General features: G+C 45.5%; 1 protein-coding gene across 3 annotated transcripts in view; it reads left to right on the top strand.

The window, feature by feature from the left end:
• Positions 1 to 595: 595 nt before the first annotated feature.
• sipa1 (signal-induced proliferation-associated 1) overlaps positions 596 to 8,732 on the top strand; it is a 35,455-nt gene continuing 27,318 nt past the window's right edge. For 2 of the 3 annotated variants that reach the window (XM_063485577.1, XM_063485579.1), the window contains exon 1: positions 1,482 to 1,803. The gene's annotated coding sequence lies outside the window, so the exon portion shown is untranslated. Of the gene's footprint in view, positions 755 to 1,481; positions 1,804 to 8,732 lie in introns of those variants that run through there. The other variant, XM_063485578.1, reaches the window with a different exon arrangement.

Below are 8,732 nucleotides of genomic sequence, written 5' to 3'. Positions count from 1 at the left end.
AAAATGGAATATCCCACTAAGCATAACAACAGATTTCCACATGGTGTCACTGCCGCACTGAGAGTTGTAGGGTTGTTTGGTTTCTTGAAAAAAATCATGCTCCATCACTGCAAACTAAATATTTAAAGATGTATGTTTACCTGGAATTCAAGTGTAGATTGGATGAGAATTGGATGTAATCCAGGATGTTGGACCCATCTGACACAAGGATATTTATAGCTTGAATTGACTTTAACCTTTCTTTTTCGCGCTGATTGTTCCATTGTTAGACATTGGTGAAATTTGGTGTCACACTCCGACACTTGCTGCCGATGCTTTCACTGGCTTGTTGTGCTCGTGTCTCTGCATCAAACAGAAAGCAAAGGGAAGCAGGCATCTCCGCAAAAACACCTCCTGACCCCTTATGAGGACGTATGAATGTTTGCCACAAAAGCTGGTTTCTCTCCTCTCAACTCCTGCCTCTGTTTTTATTTTTCTTATCTCCTCAAGACACACTCTACCAACAACGCAGGCCTCTCCTCTCCTCTGCACTCCTCCCCGCCCCTGCCCCCAACCCCAGACCAGAGCCGCTGACCTCACAACACATGCACACAAACACACACACGCTGCAACATATGGTACGGCCGGGACAAAACTCCACGCAGTAATTAGGGGGATGGTGCCGGACACTTGGCTCTGCTGCGGTGCAGGTTAAGCAGCGTGATACATCATCTCCTCTCGCAAGCACCATGCAAGGGTTTACCCAAATTGGCAGGTATGTGCTTTTAAAGACGCTGCAGTGGCTGATGAGGGAGGACGGACAAAGCTGTGTTGTTATGTATCCTGTGCTCTCATTGTTCTTAAGGAGGTTGATTGTTTGTTGTGGTCTTCCAGCACACTGAGCATGTTTGGGGAGTACGCAGAGGTCCTCTGCAAATTTACACTCTGTCACACACACACACACTTGAGCACACACAACTGCCATTTTCACCTTTGCTTCTGAGCTTGTGTGCACTTTATCTCTCTCGTGCAGAAATTTCAGCGCTGGCGGGGGGAGAGTGACACTTTAAATGAATGCGTTTGATGTCACGAGTGTCGCTTTCCATCAATAAATTAGTCAAAGAGAGGTGGAGAAATCCTGGGAGGCGAAAGTCTTGGTACAACATTGCATCAGCATCGGGTCTGCCACACTGCTGCTCGTGTGTGTGTGTGTCACACACCGTTATATACGAGCGTTTCGGGCATTTGAATCAGCAAGAAAAAATGTTTTTAACCACATTCATGACCCAGGGAGGGTTTTTGAATTCCAGCGTAAGAAACGCAGAGCTCTCCGCTTGGACGCCGCTGTCCGTCCGCCACTGCCTCAACCTCTCTCTGACAAGGAGAGGAGGAGGAGGGGGGCCGAGAGAGAGAGAGAGGCCGGGCGAAGCTGTGTGTGCACGAGAGAGAGCGAGAGAGGGGAGGAGGAGAAAGAGGGGGTTGGCTTTAGTGTGATGTGAATGGAATAGAATCAGCGCGAGAGGAAGAAAGAGGGAGGAGGACAGCGCAAATCAACCTGCCCCTTGACTTTAACAACAGAATAGAGCCGGCAGACACAGAGATCGGGAAGTGTGCGTGCGTGTGCTGCTGTTTTATTTTATTTTTGGAGAGAGGAAGAGAAGATCAGACAGGAGGAACTGAGGGAGGAGGAGGAGGAGGAGGAGAAGGAGCCTCACCGTGGAGATAGATAGCAGAAAAATGCTGTCACGGGGAAAGAAGGGGAGGGAGTCGGCAGAGAGGAACAGGATGAAACAAGGCAGGGTTGAGCAGAACTGAAATGTGGAGGTAAGCCTTTTCTTTCCGTATTAAGATTTTACATTCACACTGCTGCCCCCCCCACCACCGTCGCTAACACCCACCCTGTGTCCTCGTCCAGAAGAAGATAATGAATTCAGATTGATGGATCTGCACACCCTCTGTGTGCCACATACCTCTGTGTCGGCATGCATATTGCTCTGATAGTCAAACCATCCGGCCCACAGACAATGTATGAGAGCAGCAGAGATGTAAAATGATGTGGTTGGCATCATGATATCTTGCAGCTTGTCCTCTGTCTTCCTCTCTGCCCTTTGTGCCATTGCCCCCCCCCCCTTTTTTTTTTTTTATAAATGGATTTTATTCAGCCAGCTAAGGTCTGCTGTATCTACCATTTACACATTACATTGTAGGTTTGAATCCAGCTCACAACCTTTGTCGCATTTCATCCCGGGCCTGCCCTCCCCTCCTCCTCCCCCTCCTCCTTCTCCTCCTCCTCCCCGTCTCCCAACACTAACCCCCTCCTCATCATCTATCCTGTGTCTCTCCATTGTGCGATCTGTTAACGAGGCCGGCTTGTCTCAAAAAACAGCGCTGTGACATTGTCGGGGCGGCACTGCGAAACCTTCGCCGTTAAGCGCTCCTGGCCGTGAGGGCAAGGTGGAGGGAGGAAAGAGAGGGAGACAGAGAGACAGGGGGGGAATTGATGGAGGGACACTCGCGCAGAATGAAAGAGAGTCAGAAAGAAAGAAGATGCAGGAACAAAAAAAAAAAAAAAAAGAGGATCAGGATTTGCTCCAGATACATATTTTCAAAGACCGAAAAGCCGTCGGTCTGCAGTGGGCTGGGATTTGTGTGGATAAAGAGGATTGTGCACAGACAATGATGGAATGGAGAAGCACAACCGGGATTGGGGTGTTGTTTTCAAGGTGGCAGAGAAAATGAGGGATGCAGGAGTCAGTCCCCCCCAACCCCCCACCGTCACCACACACACATATACACACACACACACCATCCCCATCCTCTCCTTGCCCTCCGCACCACCCTACCCACCGCACTCTCTAATTTAAGATGGGGCCGTGTGTTTGCGAGACGCCAGGGTTTCAGGGGCTGGATGGGCTGCTGTAGGGAGAGAAAAGCAGGGATGAAGAGCCGATCGAGAGGGAAGACGAGCAGCAGCAGCAGCTTACATAAGCCAGTGCACTCAAAGGACGGGCCATTTAATTTACATTGAGCTGCCTGGCTGCTCATCCACTGTGGTGTTCACTGTGGTTCACATTGGCTTTTTCTTTTTTTTCAAATGATAAAATGCAGCTTGACCTGACTGGATGAAAAGGAAGGATGTGCGATGACCTTAAAGCGTTGTGTCAGTGTTCCCGGACAGGAGGGCGTTATATTTTTCTACAATCTCAACTTTCTTGCTGGACAGTTCAGTAGAATGAAACCCCAACCTTGCAGGTATTTATCGCGGAGAACGATTAGGATGTCTGCATGAAGTGCACCGGCATAATGGTGCTCACAGCGTGCAGCCCGCTCATCCAACTCAGCTGCAGATGACTTTTTGTTCTGCTGCCATCCACTGCGTCACACTTACGGCGTATCGAGGCAGCGCAGTCCTCGGTGTGGGCCATGCCCAAAGGATAAAAGTGAAAAAGGCCCCTGTCTATAAAAAAAAAAAGAAATCTGAATGCGTGTGTGTATTTTAGAAGAGCAGTTGCGCGGAAGTAAAATGCCATTTCAGAGGATGGCAGCCCTAATGTAGCCGGGATCCTTTGTGTCTCCTCGTGGTCTGTAGTTTGCTTTCTGCTTGGCCAAATAAAGCAAAATAGAGCAACTGCTGCGTTTACTGCCTCCTTTGCAGAAAGCGTGTTTTCTGATGTGAAACTCACTCTGTTGGTAAAGTAGTGGAGCAGTTAGCATCAGTCGGTTTTCATTAAGCAGATCACCACAAATAACAATAAGTCTACCTGCTGCAACTTTGGAGTTAGAGCCTTGTATGTGAGTGAAGGTGGAAGATCTTTTGAGAATTCATTTATTTTTGATACTAGGAAACAGTGCAGATGTATTTAAACCCCCCACACACGCATGCCATAAATTTTCTAGCACTTAAAAAAAAAAGAAAATTGTTACATCATGGCATTACTTTATGATTAATCAGCCCTCACATCTGCTGCAGTTGATTGGCTAATTATCTGACTCAGCTCCAGTTCTGTATATGATGACATCCAGAATATGAGCACATTATGGAGTCTGTTTTGGCCTGGGCCCACTTGCTAGTCTGCCTTTATGAAGTTTGTATATGATTGGTTATTTTACACATTTGATATAAATCCTCAAATGCTAAAAGTGACCTTTAACCTGACACTTTGTTCTTGGCCGCCCTCATATATAGAAAATGAAATATCCACAACCAAAAGCATACAGCGAGCAGGCGGCTTTCAGCAGCCCTGACAATGTGTGTGTGTTTTAATGCAGCACCCCATGTGTCCTTTCCCATGAGAGGCTTCCTCAGTGGGACTCATTCTTTACCTGGTTGAGTAGCAGGGGAGCAGAGTCACGGAAGACTCTTGAATCGATCGGCCCGTTTTCATTTCCTGAACCAAACAAGAACCAAGAGAGCTGGGCTCTGTACATGCGAGCGTCATGTGGATGCAGAGCTGTCAGCTTCTATTGTTCCTTATTGGCGACGCCATAAATTTGTCCTGCTCTCCTTCAGCTGCTGTTTATACCAACCGTCTCCTCTGATAACAGCAACAGTATAGCCCATAGTTTCAGGTTTGCTTCATACTGTGTTCCTGCTCAGAATTAAACCACGACGCCTGAAGTGACTCTCTTGTCCACAGAGCAAATAGATGACAGTCCTCACCTGACAGCATGCAGGCTGCCAAAGTGTTACTCTGAATTCGCTCTGCACCACAAAGCACCCCCGTTTAATCAAAGTGATTTTTATCTGGTTTTTCACTCAGTTAGTGAGAATCAGATAAACATATCGCGAGGTTACCGGGCAGATTTTGTCCTGGTCTTACTCAGCATTATGTCACTCCGCTTGTTTTGGAGCCATTTTGCATGGCTACACCCCAGCAGGCTCCCTGTGGGTGCTCAGTTAGGAAGGGCTGTCGGAGGTGGAGACTTCCTCACATCGGATGGCAGGATGCCGGCAGCATTAGCCACAAGGTAGATCCTCTTAGCTCGTGCTCTCTGCTGTCACCTGCTTACTGCTGACCGATGATCTCATGCAAGATCAGGCCTCTTTGGGGGGGTTTTTCCCTAATTTTTTTTTTTTGTCAAGGCTTTTGCCCTTCTCCACCTATTCAGCTGCACAAATAGAAAGCGGCATAATAAATGTTGGAGCATGACTCATGATTCACAGCGTCAGCTAAAGTAGGACTGCACAATTGAGATAAATCAGCATGACAAATATTCAGGATGAGTTTTACCGTCTGGGGAGTCAATCCTCACAGGCTATTGTCTTTTTGAAAATAAGCATCGAAATACTTAACTATTAAAACGGTTCCCCCCTGTGATTTCTGCTGCACGCACTCGCATGTGCATGGGACAATTTTGTTAGATTCTCATAAATTACACGAGGAAAATTTCGAGCACTTTCAAAACCCTTCACAAAACCCATCAGCTTTTTGAGTGTGAAATCAAGGACGAACTGAGAAATTGGCCCTTCGTGTACAAAAGGACGTAATCGCTGGCGGTGAATCACGCTTTAGACCTATTTAAATAAATGATGTTGTAATTGTTCTGATGGGTATCATGTCTTCTGTGCAGAGAGAGGGAAACGGAGCTAGGCATGTCCAACAACGCGCCCCTGATGTAATAGTCCTAAAATATGTGGAAGCTGCTATCTTCATGAGACATATTTATGTAAGCATCTGCTGTTAACACAGCCCACATGAATACAATCCCACTTTTTACTCCGTGTTGTGAAATGCCCCCTTCCAGAAATATATATTCAAGCTCATTGTACCAAATCGCAAAGTACCTCTCTCAGTTATGTCATACATACATTAAACCATTAAGCGGTGCAGTGGCTCCTTCTCATTGTTCTCATTGCTATTACAGGAGAGAAGTGCACTCTGGGGTATTCAGAGCCACTGAAAGCAGACCAGGAGCAACCATTCATGCTCGTGCCACGTCACTTTCATCGCCACATTCGGTCGATAGAGATCAAAAAAAGCAGAAAATATTTTTAGGCTCTGATAGGAGTTTAAAAATACCCTCATAAGGTTTTCTATTTTGGGGATGATACTTGACGTATTAGAGATCGCCTCTGTGTTTGTTTCAGGCTGAAGAGGCTCTTTGCGCTGTCACAAATTTGAGAAGGAAGTTGCATTCTCGACCGTTTCATTTGCATGTTAAAGGCAAATAAAGAAGTAAAGAGCAGTTTGAGCAGGTACCTTAGAGCTCCACATCGTCTCTCTGTGGGGCCCAGCAGCGACCGCACGCAGGAAACTGAGAGATGTGACCTTAGAGGCGTAGAGGAGAGGGTTTTTTTGTGTTTAGCTTCTGCCACATTTCCCCTCATTCTAGGTAAAAAAAAATTTTAAATTAATGTGACACAACAATGTCCCTTGCAGTAAAAAAGGAAAGAATTAGGGGAGAAAATACACTCTACATACTTTAGATTTAAGCAGATTCAGTCTGTGGCCCGGTGAATCACCAATCACCATTACAGCACACTTCCCAGAATGCACAGCGTGCATTTTCATTCACAAGTGGAAAGCCACAGATGTACGGAACATGTTCCCTGTTTTGACTGTACCCTACCCACATAGCATCAAATAAAAACCTTTCAGTAAACGATGCGCTGTTTGCGTCATCGTACTTAACATATTGGTGCATGAGCTACTCTTTGCTTCCTTTTTTTTCTATCTAGGTCAGAAAGTGCCGTGTCGCTGTTGCAAATAAAACAAGTGCCACCAGGCAGTAGATTGGCTGCAAAGTGCAGCAAGGTAGCCGCAGTGTTCACATGTGCAAAATAATAGTTTGTCAGCAGGGTTTGGCTTCATATTTTCACATGTTTTCTTTTAAAAAAAATCGGTCTTCTTTGTAAGTAGCTGCATTAGCATCAGGGAGAAACTTTGCTTTAGAATATTTGCACTAGAGGTGCTGGTTGAAGGGAATCCAGCACTGCACTACAGCTGTGAGATTTACATATAATGATGCTCATAGCTGTGGATTTCTTACAATATTGAAATATTTTAGCACAAAAGACAAATCGTATTATTGAGGGGGAAATGGAAACGACAACTCCTTTGTGTGTTTTTTTTTTTTTCAGTACTTTGGTTGAGCTTGATTTCCGTATCGAAGACGTCGCTACACAAGCAGGGAGAATGGCTTGATGTGAGGCTTTACAGATGCCCGCGCATCTGTGAGAGACATTAGTCTATTTCTCCAAATAATGATAGCAATTTGTGTCCTCTGAGCTCATAATGAGCGTAGATGGAACCAGTGTAGCTTGTAAGCGTGATGGCAGCCATTTAGACGTGGCCTTTCCTCACTCCTGTACCCCGAAGCCATAAGCAACACTTATTTAGAGTGAGTGAAGACGGCGTTTGGTTCGATTTGCTCCAGTAAACAAAGATGTTGAGCTTAAAACGTGTGATGAATTCAGGGCATCGGCATTGCAGCTATTTTATGTCTCTTTACAGCAGGGACAGTGAGGAAGCAGAGGATGTAGGAGTCTCTTCCTCTGGAAGTAGACAATGTACAGTTACTCTTCAGCGTGCCTTTAAAGCAATATTGAGCAATCTCGTTTCCTCTGCCTCAGAGCTGGTTGCACAGATGACGGAGGGGTAACAGTGAACCGTTGAGCCTCAGTATAATAGATACAGTCATGAAGCTGAGGGTCAGTTCCTTTCTCTGTCACACAAACCCAGGCACACAGAAACGGGGCATTTGCAGGGGGACAGCTGCTCTTCCTGTCTCTGTGTGGACAGCGTGCAACATCTATAAGGACACTGTTTTATAGAGTCAGCAGAGGCACACAAAGACACACATGCTCTCAAAGTACCTCTCGCATCTGTGCCTTAAACCTCTCTGCCTTCGTCTCTCTCGTGGTGTGCCACAAGGTGTATTTTCAGATTTACAGGAAGTGGCAGTGCTCTGCCAGCGCGCAGAGTTGATGTCATGGCAAATAACATGTCAAACAATAGCATGAGTTAAGTATCTTTATTTAACTGTGGACAAACAGCACCACAGTTGTGATAGAAAGAAAATTTCTGCATGAGAGTGCGTGAGTTGTGCATTGCGCTGTTTAATACAAGAGGAAGTTCCTGTAGGTTCTAATACTATAGAAAAGGCTTTTCGGAGCATACTTCCTCTTTGCATTTAGGCGGGCAATTAAAATAATGCAAAATGATCACCAAATGCAGTGATTTGTGAAACTTTCGGATTTGTACTTTCTGCTCTGACAGTCTCTTCTTCCATTTTAGCAGCTTGTTTTTCAGCTTACAAAAAGACGGCCAAAAAAGAACTGAAACTGGACGAGACGTCAGTGGAGTCACACGTTAGATGACCTTAACCATACAGAGAGAGAAGTCGGGCGCAGTCTTAGATTTAAAAAATAAAAAAATCATAACAAATAAAGCTCCAGTGATTGCTGTGTATGCGCGTGGATGTGGATGGACAAGGGAGCAACCAAACAATGAATAATTAACATGGTAAACCCTCGCCCCTTTTTACCCCGTCCTATTAATAATGTAATAGACTCATTTTCTGTCTTTGAGGGAGGACAGCTCTCCTTGAAGTATGAAATCTGTTAAATTGTGTTGAGTGGCCTCTCTATCTATAGAGTTTAGAGGAAATCTGTACCTCTATATATAGTCATAACAAACAGTGCAGTACAGCAGAGCTGATGCAAACACAAACGACACTTCGCTCTTTTTACTTATTGGTCGTTTTGCAGGGGAGTACATTTAAGTTCCCACTGAACTAAGTACACCCGACAG

Source organism: Pelmatolapia mariae, linkage group LG10_11, assembly GCF_036321145.2.
Source record: "Pelmatolapia mariae isolate MD_Pm_ZW linkage group LG10_11, Pm_UMD_F_2, whole genome shotgun sequence".
NCBI lineage: Eukaryota > Metazoa > Chordata > Actinopteri > Cichliformes > Cichlidae > Pelmatolapia > Pelmatolapia mariae.
Note: the sequence above shows the minus strand (reverse complement) of the source record. Positions and strands in the feature narration are given on the sequence as shown.